This window comes from Chroicocephalus ridibundus, chromosome 2, assembly GCF_963924245.1.
Source record: "Chroicocephalus ridibundus chromosome 2, bChrRid1.1, whole genome shotgun sequence".
Classification (NCBI taxonomy): Eukaryota; Metazoa; Chordata; class Aves; order Charadriiformes; family Laridae; genus Chroicocephalus; species Chroicocephalus ridibundus.
Window position 1 is genome coordinate 160,678,323 of NC_086285.1, and position 15,786 is coordinate 160,694,108.

General features: G+C 42.5%; 1 protein-coding gene across 1 annotated transcript in view; it reads right to left on the minus strand.

The window, feature by feature from the left end:
• Positions 1-14,046, minus strand: part of SLA (Src like adaptor) — a 90,405-nt gene extending 76,359 nt beyond the window's left edge. The window contains exon 1 of the mRNA XM_063327569.1: positions 13,881-14,046. The gene's annotated coding sequence lies outside the window, so the exon portion shown is untranslated. The remainder of the gene's footprint in view (positions 1-13,880) is intronic.
• Positions 14,047-15,786: the final 1,740 nt, after the last annotated feature.

Below are 15,786 nucleotides of genomic sequence, written 5' to 3' on the forward strand. Positions count from 1 at the left end.
TGCTCCAGCGGGGTCTCTGCAGGGCTGCAGGGGATCCCTGCTCTGGGCCTGCAGCACCTCCTGCCCTCCTCCTCCTCCGCCCTGGGGCTCCCTCTGCTGCTGCTCCCTCCTTGCCTTCCTCCTCCTCTGCCTGGGCCGCCTTCGGCCCTTTCGCAAACCTCTTTTCCCCCCGGCGCCCCCAGCTTGGCTGAGGGGCTCAGCTGTGTCCTGCGCTGGGGCCCTTGGAGCCGGCTGGGACCGGCTGGGACCGGCTGTGTCCGGCGCGGGGCAGCCCCGGCCGCTCCACACGCAGGCCGCCCGTCTGCCCCACTGCCAGTGCCTGGGCCTGGAGACCAGATACACACACTCAGGGCCAGAGATTGGTCCCAGCTTTATTTAATTCACTAATATAGGTGTAGCCACTGTAGATCATAGAATCATAGAATTCTTAGGGTTGGAAGGGACCTTAGTGATCATCTAGTTCCAATCCCCCTGCCATGGGCAGGGACACCTCCCACTAGATCAGGTTGCTCAGAGCCCCATCCAGCCTGGCCTTAAAAACTTCCAGGAGTGGGGCTTCCACCACCTCTCTGGGCAACCTGTTCCAGTGTCTCACCACCCTCATGGTGAAGAACTGCTTCCTAACGTCCAAGCTGAATCGACCCATCTCTAGTTTTAATCCATTCCCTCTAGTCCTACCATTACCCGACATCCTAAAAAGTCCCTCACCAGCTTTCTTGTAGGCCCCCTTAAGGTACTGGTAGGCCACTATAAGGTCTCCTTGGAGCCTTCTTTTCTCCAGACTGAACAACCCCAACTGTCTCAGTCTGTCCTCATAGGAGAGGTGCTCCAGCCCTCTGATCATCCTTGTGGCCCTTCTCTGGACACGTTCCAGCACGTCCATATCTCTCTTGTAGTAGGGGCTACAGAGGTGGACGCAGGACTCCAGGTGGGGTCTCGCGAGAGTGGAGTAGAGGGGGAGAATCACATCCCTCATCCTGCTGGCTTTCTGGGCTGCTAGTGCACACTGATGGCTCACGTTGAGCGTCTCATCCACCAGCACCCCCAAGTCCTTTTGTTCAGGGCTGTTCTCAAGCCAGTCACTGCCCAGCCTATATAGGTGCTTGGGATTGCCCTGAACCAGATGGAGGACTTTGCACTTGGTCTTGTTGAACTTCATGAGGTTGGCATGGACCCACCTCTCCAGCCTGTCCAGGTCCCTCTGGATGGCATCACTTCCCTCCAGCATGTCAGCTGCCGCACACAACTTGGTGTCATCGGCAAACTTGCTGAGGGTGCACTCTATGTCACTGCCCATGTCGCTGACGAAGATGTTAAACAAGGCCAGTCCCAGTACTGATCCTTGAGGGACTCCACTCGTCACTGGCCTCCACTCGGACATGGACCCATTGACAGCCACTCTTTGGGTGCGGCCATCAAGCCAGTTCTTTATCCACTGAATTGTCAGTCCATCAAAGCCATATTTTATCAGCTTGGAGACCACAATGTCATGTGGGACAGTATCAAAGGCTTTTCTCAGGTCCAGGTAATTACGTCAGTTGCTCTCCTCTTGTCTATTGATGTTGTGACCTCATAGAAGGCCACCAGGTTTGTCAGGCATGATTTGCCCTTGATGAAGCTGTGTTGATTGTACCCATTCACCCCTTCGTTATTCTTTGCCTCAACAGTGCCTCGAGGAGGATCTGCTCCATAATCTTACCAGGCACGGAGGTGAGACTGACTGGTGTATAGTTCCCTGGTTCCTCCTTCTTTTCCTTTTTGAAAACTGGGATTATGTTTCCCCCTTTCCAGTCAGTGGGGACTTCACCAGACTGACATGACTTTTGGAATATAATAGAGAGCGGTTTAGCAACCTCATCCGCCAGTTCCTTCCGTACCCGTGGGTGTATCCCATAGGGTCCCATGTACTTGTTCACTTTCAGGTTCATCAGATGTTTACAAACCTGATCTTCACTTATGATGGGATAATGGGATAAAGGAAAGAAGTGAATAACGCCAGAAAATGTCTCCATTTTCTAAGATTTGCTAATAACATCTCTCTTTTTCCCCTATAAATTACAAAATATTTGGAGTAGGTTTTCCTGGAGGCTTTTGAAGGGAACAACCACCTGTAGGTGTTGGCAGAGGACACTTTCCTCTTCAGGTGAGGCAGAGCCACCCAGGGCATGGTCTAAGGGCTTCTCCCAGGGCTGATGCACCTCATGGATCAGACATTTCACGGTCTACAAGCCGACTGGCTGATTGCTGTCCACTAAGGGATGCCTGTGAGACACCAAATTTAGGCAGAGGAATCCCACACTGAGATGCTAAAATGCCAATGTGAGCAGGGGACTTCCCAATTCAGATTGGCTCTCTCCTGGGGTGAACCACTGGAGTGAAATCCTAACAGTCCCATCTGCTGTAAGGGCTGTTCACGTGTCAGTCAGCATGTTACCCATCTCCACTTTCCTCTTCTTTCACCCGTCCTGAAGACAGAGTTTTGAATACATTTTGAATAAAAATGTGAAATGTCAGGTTTATTAGGGTTTGGCTTTCTCCTCTTAGCATTTTTTTTTTTTAATATGAAGAGTTATTTTTCCTTTGAGCCATGTTCGTGGCTGTGTCTGAAGGTCTGTGTCTGAGACAGAGAAGGAGCTAAGTAAGGGACAAGGGATTAAAGAAAACACAGCTGAAAGATATATTTCCGACCCAAGATTTCTCTTGAAGATAAGTTTTCATTTCTCAACCATCTTTCAGATTTGGGTCCTTTTCTTCAGAATGTTCTTTCTTGGGATTCCTGATCACCTGACTACTCTAGAGCTCCTCAACATCAGTGAGTTCTGAGTGCACGAAATGTCAAGGAGGTCTTGGTTTTTTTAGTGAAATATCTGTCTCTGTTTCTTCCTGTAGTCCCTTTGTCAGGAGATCCAGTTCCACATTGTCTGCACCAGCACAGTAGCCTGTCCCGCTCTCTGAGCAGTCCTGCTGACCTCTCTGAGCCTGAAGACGTTTCTCGCCACAAGCATCCCAAACACTTTCTCCTCCTCTAATGTGCGTACACCAGGATTCCTGGCTTGAGGCATTTGGCTCAATCACAACTGCTAAGCTTTCTTGGAAATTCAACCACAGTTTCATAATTCCAAGGCAAGTGTTCATTATTTCTTTCTTGTTGAGATGAGAAAACATGGGTTTCTGGTCTGCTGTGATGGAAATTTCACCATCCCTATGGCTGTATGATCCTTTTGTTCCCTAACCTAGAAAATGGAGGTACTAGAGACTACCCGTGCTTTGTGGGCTTCTCACATGATACACACAGATTTATTCTTGATTATGTTCAGTGCCTGCATCAATAAAAAATTTATCATTTTTACCAAAGTTAAATCTGTATTTTTGCAAGAAAGCGTTTTGTTTCTAAGTGTTATTAATTCCAGCGTGACTAACATAACCTGGAAACCTGGAAGCTGAACATTCCCTTTACTCCAATTTTTTACATAGCCAAGTTCAGAGAAACCTTTACTAAAAAAGAGATCCACTTCTGGACATTTCCCCTTGTCATCACGTCACTAGTGTTGATTACTGTACCCTGTTACCTGTAGTAACAGACGAGACATCAGTAATCCTGCCCTGGCTGCAACATTTTTCAAAATATTGTACCACTGTCAGAGGTATTTAATACATTGATAAATAGTGCTCAGACTGCCGGTGCTTAGAGTTTTGGAACTGAATAACAATTACCCTTTTGAGACTGAAGACAAAATGATCACCCCTCCCTACTAAAGGCTGAGGACTCTTATTTTAGCTTAGCACATTTCATTTGTTACTTCTGTCTGGAATCAATTAATAATGCACGATCCTACATGAGTTGTAGGCATTTTAGGTATATCTAGGAAGCTGAACACCACGCTGGAAATGGGATGCTTTTGAAAACTCTCCTTAATGAAAAGCCTACTGTCCTTAACACTCAATGTCTAACCATGCAACCTTGGTTACAGTGCCTTGTGCAAGCCACTGCCAGGCTTAGAAGGAAAATTAAATGGGATTTGTGAGTGGCTGCAGCGGACGAACTGACCTGTTTACAAATGCTCCTCTCTAAAAGTCCTTCCATTCCCCAAGATCCTTGTGAGCAATTCCAGTGATGATTTCCCTGCTGCACTGATTTTTTTTCTGGAGGAACTTGCTGAGGATAGTTTTCCTTATTTTCCCCATTTTCTTGGTTTACACGTCTTACCACCTTACAGTGGTACCACTGATTTCTGAAAGGGTTGTCTGTGTTTCAGGCACCATGCAAAATCATTCTGAGACAATACCAATGGAGGAATTTATCTTACTAAATTCAGACATCATAGTCTGACATAACCCTGTCTTAGTTCCTGGAGTTTTAGGTTGAAAAAATGGAGACATTTCATCTGAGTGTCTAAGGCTTACCTCGTCTCCTAGCATTATCTGATGTCAGACAAAGGTTTATGAAATTTAAATTACCTGTGATTACCTTGCAAGCAGGGAGAGATGCAGGGCAGGTTAGATTGCTAGATTTTACAAGCAAAAGTATGGAAAAAATCATCGGAGGACAGCACAAGACATATCCCCAAGGCATACACCTTCTTTCAGTGAGATGGGCCAATGTTTTGTTACACCATAGTAGTGTAGTCCTGCTGAGCTGTGTTTCATTTCAAGTGTTTAGCTATGCAGAGGAGTACATAAGCAAACGAGCTGCCTTTGTCACTCAGCAATACAGGGATATCACCAATCGCATCAACACATTTCATCTCAGAGCCACGGCTGACGTGACAGGAGGTGATGTAAACTGTGAGTACATTAGAGGAAGGGTCAGAAAACGAGTTAACCCCTCATTCAGTATTTTATACATTTATTAGCCTATCTGTCTGCTCATTTATGGGATACTTACAGTGATTTTACATGTCATTGCTGACCTAAATGACAGAGACATTTCTTATGGATTGACAGACACCAAACGTACACTCTCTTCATACATTCATGCCCTCTAGGATATTATTTTTATGTTCAAACAATGTAATTCCCACTTATATTTTAAATCCAGAATCTCAGCTACAGGATCTAAAACTTCAACTAAATTACTGTTTCAGGATGCCTGATAATTACCAAGTATCCAAGAATGTTCAGCTCACTTTGTGACTGCTGAAATATCTCCAGGAAATTAAACTTTTGACACATTTAAATGACTTCTCTAAATGATTATTCATACTTTTTCTTTATTTCAGAGCTTAGAATTTTATGGCAATCTTTATTTATAAATGAATGCAAAGTGTATAGCTATGTCTACATATTTTAATTATCCTTCATATGGTTACAAGACTGTGGAGGGAGGGACTCATGCAAAAGCCAAGAGTGTAGAGAGGAATTACAAGTTCTCCATCTTGCAGAGAGAAGGTGATCTGGGACACAGTTCTTCAAAGGTCTTTATTAGCTCTGAAGAATCGAAGCCGTGTCTTGATGAAAAATATGAAACAAGTGTCTACAAGAGCCAGAGTCTGAACTTGGATTCCATGCAGTTTTGTATCTTAATTCATAGAACAATCTTTATGTTCCAGGTTGTGCTTAGACAAACATACTTTCACGAGGTCCGTCTGCTGTCTTTACTCTCTGTGTATTTCTACCCACCCTGTTTGCATTAGAGATTCTGTTTAGAATCTCTTTGTTCAGTCAGCATTTTTTCACCTCTTTCATTGTACACATGGAGGATCTGCTTTTGTGGTGATTCATGAGTGAGACCCACCCGCCTGGAGTTTATTACTGGAGCCAGGCCAAGCTATGTCTGCAAACGGGTCGAAGTTCATGTTCATTTTGCAGGACTATAATTAACATAGCAGGTTTAGACAGGAAACTGCTCCCTCTAGACACAATTTCAAGGCAATTAGGGTTGCTCTCTTTCACCATGGTGTTTTGGAGCTAAACCCTGTCTGTCCCACAGTAATAATAACAATGGAAGTACCCATTACTGTGCATTGTTGCGGCTTGGCTTTGCGTAACAAAAGAAAGCATATGTTCTATTTATACCTCAGCATCAGACCAGGGGGACCTTGTGGTGAAGGTGGAGCTGAAGATCCTTAGCAGATTTACAGAGCATTTCTATTTTCCAAAGATATTGGTGTGTATATGTACTGCAAGTGGGAATTACTTACACAGGGTAGAAAATCAATACACAATCTTCAGAGATGTTTCCATCTTGGGTATACTGCCCTTCCAGTACTGCTCCATAGATTTTTAAGATGATCATAGACTCATAGAGTCATAGAATGTGTTGGGTTGGAAGGGACCTTTAAAGGTCATCTAGTCCAACCCCCCTGCAGTAAGCAGGGACATCTTCAACTAGATCAGGTTGCTCAGAGCCTCATCAAGCCTGGCCTTGAATGTCTCCAGGGATGGGGCCTCCACCACCTCTCTGGGCAACCTGTTCCAGTGTCTCTCCACCCTCATTGTAAAGAACTTCCTAAGTGTTGCTCTTCATATGTGTTGTAAACACTGATTTCATAAGTGAAATATTTTATCCCCATTGTCAGATCCCAGAGGGCAGCAACAGCCAAAGTCCAGGAGCAGGACATGAATGGGACGGCAGAATTTGTCCTTGCACAGAGGATGCACGTTGTTTATGCCCCACAAGAATGCTATTTTGAAGCGCTCTTTCATGTAGGGTTTCTGCTCTGGCCTTTTGCAAAGGTTGGTATTTTCCCAGAACATTTTCATTCTGCAAGGCACGCCGTGACTTCCGGGGGCTCTGTTGAAGGCATATGGGGTAGAATTAAGGTCATCTAAAATAATTAGATTATGCATCTGTTATGCATGTATTCCAAATAGTGAACTAGACTCCTTCTTTTGTCAATCCCAGAGGAAAACTGTCCTCATACTAAGATAGGTGTTTAAAATAAATTAACTCAATCCCCTATCCCTGTCTTCCATTGACTCTGGAATATGCCTATGATTAGCTTATCTCGGACATCTTAACATTTTTGTGGTCAAACTGATGAACTCTGTCTTTCCTGCTCTCCATCCTATTTTTAGTATTTAGCAAGAGGTGTGAGGCCCCACCTTGAGTACTGTGTCCAGTTTTGGGCCCCTTACCACAAGAAAGACATTGAGGTGCTGGAGCGGTTCCAGAGAAGGGCAACAAAGCTGGTGAGGGGTCTGGAGCACAAGTCTCATGAGGAACAGCTGAGGGAGCTGGGGTTGTTCAGCCTGGAGAAAAGGAGGCTGAGGGGAGACCTTCTCGCTCTCTACAACTACCTGAAAGGACGGTGTAGAGAGGTGGGGGTTGGTGTCTTCTCCCAAGTAACAGGCGATAAGACAAGAGGAAATGGCCTCAAGTTGTGTGAGGGGATGTTTAGACTGCATATTAGGAAAAAAAATTTACACTGAAAGGGTTATTAAGCATTGGAACAGGCTGCCCAGGGAAGTGGTTGAGGCACCATCCCTGGAGGTATTTAAAAGACGGGCAGACATAGTGCTTAGAGATGTGGTTTAGTGATGGTTTTTGTCAGAGTTAGGTTGATGGTTGGACTAGATGATCTGAAAGGTCCCTTCCAACCTAGGCAATTCTATGATTAGACTAATTGGCAATTAATCAGAATAAAACTGGAAGGAAAATGGTATCATTAGAAGACCCATGATTTTTGTTTTTCCTCAAAAGCCAGATTTTGGGGTCATGTGATTTTGCCTGTTCTTTTTAAATAAAGGTGTATTTTTAACCCTCAGGATTTGGTTGAAAAGGCAAATATGTTTGTGTAAAAATGTGGAAGGCAAATGAAAACAGCTGCAAATTCTGAGTGTGGAGCAGTATTAATGTTGTTGTCCTGTGATTTTTGAATCAATGGTGGAACAGGGATTACTGGTGAAGAACTATCAGAGAAAGAATCTGTTTACTGTAACATGCTCATCCTCCATGCTGTGCCTGAGATACTCTGTTATTAAAAAGCAGCACTTGGAGCATGGACAACATTGCAGATTGGAAGCATATCTTTTTTATTTACTGGGTATATGTGATATTTAGTTGAGAGTAATTTTATTTCTGGTTCCTTCAGCAAATTATTGTGATTAATAAATACTCAGAAATAAAAGTCGTGAGATCCTAGCTAGGATATTATAGGGGAAATTCAAATTCAGCACACAGTAGAGAAGAAAAAAAAATACAGAAAAGCTCTTCTAGAACAGGATGTCCATGGCGTTATAACAAATATAATTAGTCACAGATGAGTAACTTGCTGAAATAAATTCAAACCCGAGAACAATAAAACCTCTCCATCCTATTCCCCATAAAAAATGACACAGAACCAAAAATAAAAAGAGTACACAAAGAGTTTGCCCTTAACTGGACCCATCGTGAGAAAAAATGCTAAAATACAAGGCTGATTAGATCTTTTCATGTTTCAGTCTATGATGGATTTCTCATTCCATGACTGGGCTTGTACTTTTGCTGTATTCCAGTGTCCTTTATTTTGGAAGACATTGTCTGCTTTAGTCCCAGCAAACCCTCCTAGTTCTGTCTCAGAAATGCAAGCTGACAAGACAGGTTCTATTTTTGAACCTCAAATCTGCATTTCATCTCAGGATGAGAGCATCTGTTAGCCACTATGTAAGAGGGGCTCAGTTGAGTCCAAAAGCACTGCCTGACTTCCCACCCTCGCTAAACACTTCCTAATGATCTGTGGGTTAATTTTTTACTATATCTTGCCCTAAGAGAAGAGATGTTCTAAATCCCAGAACGCAAAATATTTCAGCACTACAGGCTTTGTTGTGTGCTCACTCTACAGGGAAAGAGGGCATCCTGTGTGAGAAGCAGCTGTTAAATGTTTAAAGATGACAACTTACATAAAAGTTACACTCCACACATCAATGTTTAGCCAACACAGTCCCCTATTTCAGCATAACAGACATTCCATCATCCCACCAAGCATCCCAACGAGTGCTTTTAATATTTTTTTTAAGGAGGAAAGAGAAGGAAACATTTTGTAATCGTGGAAGGACAGTTAGCTGTGAAAGGGTAACATAAATTATCTGTGCTGCTGCAGAACAGTCTTAGCTTTTTGTCTTGTGAGACATCTGTGATACATATATGGAGTGGTAATGAACACATCCATTCTTGGCAAACCAACTTCTTTTTGTCTTATGTCTTGTAAAAAAGTGAGCCTCGACTCCTATGAAATAACACTGTCTCATGAAATAACATGAGGTCTCAATAAAGTGTGACCCTCTGGATTTTTCAGTGTCTGTGCTAACTTGCAGGCATTTGTCGCGATAAGGAACATAAAGCTAGATTCAGACTTGTTTGTATGACTACAGTTGTAGTGTTAAAATAAGGGAACGGGCCTGAAGTTTGATTGCTGGAAGAAAATCTGGTCCAGTTTTGGCCCATGCCAATCAGCATTCCCCTTCAGATGTTAGAAGCATCTTGTTGGTGGCCTAGGGGTGGGCTGGTTTATCTGCCTGAGAAAACAAATCCACATTAGAGCTCTAGGCTGTTAATACTCATCCTCGTCAGCTTCAAGCATATCTGGGTATGTATATGCTATGTGGTTGTCACTCGTCTTAGACACAGTTTACAGACCCCTTCAAAATTGAAATTAGTTTCTAGATTAGTAGTACTGTGCTAGGCAAATCCACTCACTGAGGAAATTGCCAGAGCCAAGATATGATTAGGGGACTGGAACACCTCTCTTATGAAGAAAGGCTGAGGGATTTGGGTCTCTTCAGCCTGGAAAAAAGATGGCTGAGGGGAGACCTTATCAACACTTATAAATACTTAAAGGGTGGGTGTCAGGAGGATGGGGCCAGGCTCTTTTCAGTGGTTCCCGGCAACAGGACAAGAGGTAACAGGCACAAACCTGCGCATAGGAAGTTCCACCTAAATGTGAGGAGGAACTTCTTTCCTTTGAGGGTGACGAAGCACTGGCACAGGCTGCCCAGAGAGGTGGTGGAGTCTCCAACTCTGGAGAGATTCCAAACCTGCCTGGACACGTTCCTGTGCAAGCTGCTCTAGGTGACCCTGCTCTGGCAGGGGGGTTGGACTAGATGATCTCCATGGGTCCCTTCCAACCCTACCATTCTGTAATTCTGTGATACGATAAACTAGGTTACAATAATAGTTTACTATGCTGTGTTCACTAACGAACCTTCTCCTAGCAAAACGTGTTCTCGCTGTACAAAGTTGCCCCTGGTTTTGGGAAGCCCCCAAGGTTTAGCATTTTTTCCCTGAGCAGAGTCTGTGTATGGTTCTGCAGCTTGGCTGGATGTGCTTTGGGTTTTAATGGTCTGGATGTAGAAGGGTTAATCTTCTGCCTCTGTCTTAAGCATGTTGCAAGACATAGGAAAGAAAAACACTGTGCCTGTAAAAGTAAATACAATTGTCAATAAAAGTCAACATAGGACTGAAGCAGCTTTACAAAGGCAAATAAGTTTCACATTTAGACTGTATTAAATTTGCTGTAAGCTTGGCTCATTATTAAAGAAGTGTGAGTGAGGTAAATACTAATTTACAATGAGTAGCAGGACCTGAGCTGATAAACTGCAGCCTTGGAGCAGGCCAGATGGACCAGGCACTAACAAGGATGGCAACAGTGAAGCTTCAGCTTGTCTTCAACTGATCTGCTGTGCTTCTCTGGGATATACCATTCATCAGAGTCACTCTGCATGACTGCTGCACCTCTGCACGACATCCCAGGACTCCCTCCAGTGCAGTGTTAGAAGACGTGCTGAACCTGCAGCGGGAGTTCAAGGCAGGCCATACTTCAGTGTAGGGATGGTTGGTTGTGTGAGACGACATGTTTTAAACTCAAAAAAAATATCCACTTTTTAAACACTTTTTTGGACAGTCTTTGATGGGAAGGCGTGTTGTTCTTGCAGGACCTGGAGTAGAACACCATGTGCTAGATTCTGAAAAAAATTTCCGGACCTTATTACTGATATAAGCTAACATCCTATGAAACTAATGCACATGGACTAATGAAGACCCTCCCCTCTATGTGAGTTTAAGGACCGTATGAATAACATATTCTACTGACAGGACTTGTGTTGGGGCACTTGCCCAGCTGAGCTACTGTGGACGCAGCCTCTCTTGCTCTCTAGTTCATCTTTCTTCAGTACTCCCCATTGCGCCAGTTAAGGATCTGCTGCCTGGAGACATATGCCCAAATGTCTCTTATTTAGTTTACTTACTTGTTTGAAGGTCCCCAAGCAGGAAAACACCTGACCAATGTTCCCTCAGCTTTCAAAGAAGAAAATCAGTCACCTGGGCAATCCTCATTAATGTGGGACGAACTCTCTGAAAGTCTCTATTCCCTCTTTTTTTTTTTCTTTCTCTGTCTTTCTCATCCTTTGACAGTACAGGAAGCATAGAATCAAAGCTAGTTGGGCTCAATCTGAACCTAGGTTATTGTCCAAAGTCACCTAGAAACCTTGTGAGAAAACCCTGTCTCCTAAGACCTTTTTTTAGTGCTTCATCTTTGAATGTTACAGCAATAGAAGAATAAAAAATAAAGCAGTAGTCTTCAACAATTTTGCTAATAACATTGCCATATTTAGGCTGCCCTTGATTGTTTGAATGTTATTGTAAAAAACCAGATTCTACTACCAAGATTACAGTATTAAAGATCACTCAGAAACCCACAGAAATAATAAGTTCAAGGACTAGGATAAAATCCTTTCCAGTTCACCTAGACTGCCAGGGTGTAGAGGGACTCTTCAGTCCCTGAGAGATCTCCCTGTAAGTACAACATGAGACATATGCTGTAATAGTTAAGCAATGTGGAGGGAATTAGGGGTAAACTGGAAACCTTAATTAAGCATTTTCATTACCGTCATGGGTTGCAGCCAGGCCTGCAATGTTATTTAAACATAAGGTTTGTGGGTTTGATTTCCATGACCTTTTTTCCAAGGGAAATGATGGGATTCAAGCACCAGAGGATGCTTCTTGCAGTGTGTAAAGAGTATGATGTATCTCAAATAGCATTCCCATTACACATTGTTACAATAACAACCGTTTCTTTATTTTTGGAGGGTTGCTGGGGATTCCAGATTTTTTTCACCATTTATGGATATTGGTATATTCTATAGTACTGAGGGGACTGCTTAGTAAAAATTCAAGTGGGTTATTTTTGTGTATTAAACATGGACTAAGACATATTGTTCGGATATTTCAACTTAAAAAATATTTACTCTGAATATTTTAAGAGGAACAGAAAAGTCAAATCTCTTTCTCAAGCCTAGAGGACTGGACACAGAGGATTCAAGTGGGTAGACTTTAGCAAAAACACTTCAGGCTGCGTTTATATTGTTAGATATATCTGTTATGGCCATTTGGAGAGTGGATGTGGGCCCACAGTAAAATGGTGCAGAAAGCTTATATTCAGTGCTGGCACTTTCTAGTTGTCACATTACATAGCACTTGGCAGTGGTCTTCTCTGAGCATCAGGTGTCCTGGGCCTGTAAGACATCATTATCCATTTATGTGCATTATTCTTGTTTCTATTGCCCAAAGCAGCTTGTGGACCACTCTGTGGACCAGGGGTCTTTTGATGGCACGGACCATCAAAATACAAGACGTGCCTTGGAGGACTGTATGTGTTGGAGGATGCAGTGTGATGCCTGGAGAAACATACACTGCAGTCTTACTTGTCCTGTTTATTGGGAAGGGCCCTTAAGCTGAACTATTGCCCCATGGCAGGTTTTATGTTGGATGAAGACATAGTTCATTCCAAAAGAAAGCCCAAGTTACAATTAATATTTAGTCAAAGTGAATCATCAAGAGAGTAGACTTGAAAGTAAATTTTGGATGATGTTACCTAAGTGTGTGAATGTATCACCCAATATTCACTAAGGAACAGTAGAAACAGACAAGTACATTGCTCAGAGATTAGGGTCAGCCAATAGATCGTGCTGACTTTTGCTGGTGACACTCATATCTTGCATCCTGCTAGCTGAAATCATCAGAACAAGATAAGAAATGTGGAATTAATAAGTGGTCTCTGCAAAACAAATATAGACACAGACACAAGACTTTGAGTTGATGACATGTTTTTTGCAACTTTTCAATGGAATTTCCAATAAAAACTTGTTTTCCAGCATCTTCTGAACAAGACCCATTTAAAAAAATGCTGAGGACAGTCAGGAAATACAGCCATGAGTTTAAGTTCAAATGTTCAATCTGTAACTGATTTGAATGACTACAGAAATCACATTTTCTAATAGTTTCCTAAAAAGTGTTCCAGAGTAGAAGAGCACAGCTGGTATCACTCATCCCCCAGAAGATCAGCCAGTGATTGCTTTGCGGAGAAGAACGTGCCCTGCCAGGAGTAATCCCATCATCTGTAAAGGAATCCTTCACAGATTTCAGTAGCTTCCAGGGGGTAAATTATTTTTCCCTCCTCTTGTCCCTGTGTCTCCTGCATTGCCTTCACAGCTGGTGAGTCACAACATGCTCAACAACAGCCACAATGGTGAAGCAGCATAAGAATTGAGCAACACAAATATTTACCTTGACCTTGTCAAGGGAGAGACACAGAGATATTTTTCAGACTTCCTGAATTATTCTGATGTTTTTGAAAAATGCAAGAAGAGCCTTGTTGCCTGCTGGCCTTTGAAATTTCACTGCAAGGAAGTCTAGGGTCTAGAGATTTTCCTTTATCTTTCATTGTGTGGAATTCTAGCTGTATTGTTTGAGCTGCATTTTGTCATAAAAATCAGCATTTTTCCTTCATGGGTGATTCTCAAGAAAACTCTGCGAGCCTGCTACTATGCCAGAGCATGAATGTGTGGCTACATATATTCATGATCTGCATAGCAGGGCCTCCACCAGTAAAAACACACTGACAGTAGATCGGAGACATAAAAGCAGGAGGCGAAAAGGGAAAGACAAGATCTCTCTGTAAACTCACCTGTGCCTACCACATCAGGCTCAGCAGCGCACCGCTTCTCAACACCTGGCTGTCTGTGGCTGATAGACGCTTCCTGCGAGTGGTTAATATTAGCTCCATCTCTGCTCTCTGCTGCGGCGCTCGAGACGTGGTTCAGGCTGTGTTGCTGGTGCACAGTGCGGAGACTGATGCAATATATTGTGGGATTCTTCGCTCACCACAAAAAAGGAGAAATTCATGGGAGCAGCATATTAAAAAAGCAAGCAAACAGGAATGTATGAAAAGAAAGCTACTTTCTTCCCTCACTAAAAAAAAACCTGATCCCTGGGAAACAGCATATTAACAAAAGCAAACAAACAAGAGGAAATATGCAGAAGAAAACTATTTCATTGCAAAGCAAGTCTTCAAACAGTCGGGAACAGCAGATTTGTGATTGCATCTGCAACCTCCACTGAGCTCTGTTTGAGCACAGATATTTACTGTACAATTTATTTAGTGTTATCTGTTCATATTCAAAGGACAAAGAGAAAAAAGTTGACAGTGGAAACACAGCCAGGCAGTGGTCAGCCGATGCCTTAATGCTCCCGACAATCCAACTGGTGTCCTGTGTACTGCTCTGACACCCTCAGGTAGATGCTTTAACAAAATCCCCTCCCCAGTAGATTAACTGCAGTGATTTTTAATATTTATTTTTTAATTATTATTATTATTTTGATGCTTACAGCTAACATCTGCCTGTATGCTGCGACACTCCTGCTGAAGTTTCAAACTCTTTTTTTATCACTTGTTCAGCATTACCCATAGCAGAAAGAGAAGCAGTGAGGTTTACCTGTAAGTGCATGGCTTGTAACCAAAAATGCATTAAAATGTGCTAAAAGAAAGAAAATTCAGAGTCATCAGGAATAACAATTGGACTTTTTTATATGAAGAATGTGTCATATCATCAGAAAAGAAAAAACCCTCAACTCACCAGTTTTAGTTAAAAGTGCAATTGGCAAGTAAAGGCAAAGAGTGGAAACAATTTTAAATAAGAGTATAAAAAATGAGAAGATTAGAAATATATTTTGTGATTTCTCTCTAATCAGGTGGTTGCTAAGGGAAGCTGAAGATATCAGACACTATCCAGAGCCGAAAAGGGCAAAGACAGGAAGAAAGAGAGGGTTTTTTTAAGTGTGTCAGGAACAAATTAAATGCTAGTAACAATAAAGGTAGCGTGCTTCTAGCCTGTATTTGGGAGCAAGCAGGGTGATACACTAAGATCACATGAGGATGATAAACTGCTGTCTGAGCCTTTAGTGGTTCAGAGAACATGAAACAACTCTTTTTGAAATCAGCAGGCCTGTAGGACTTTGACTCGGGCATCTTAAAGTGAAGCTGATGCGGTCTCTGGTTCCCTGATGTTTCCTTTTAATCTCACAATACTGGGGAAATTACAGACGACTGGAAAAATGTTATTTCTCTGCCAATATTTGATGAGGACAAACAAGACAATGCAAAGATAGGCTGAAAGCCAACCAGCCATTTGTATCAAAAGGAGACATGTTCATAAATCAATAATGAGGTTAAAGTCTAGGACTACAATTAATGACCATTAATGACATGTTAATATGAAAATAGCGCTTATCTAACAAAACTGATATTTTGCATATGGTAGTGAACTGCCTGATTAAAGAGGCTGCATGGCCTGAACATACACTAGATGTTCTATACTTTTACTACCACATAATATTGTAAATAAGGTAAAATAAACCAAAATACGGCCTGTACAACAACAAAGCACATTTTTAATGGATTAAAAAAACACTTAACTGACAGCGAATTTTTATTTTTAGTGAGTAGAATTTATCAGGCAATAGATCTTCTAGTGGATTTCACAGAAATTGGTCCAAAACCTTCCATTTTTCTATCAGCAACTTTGAGGTTGAAT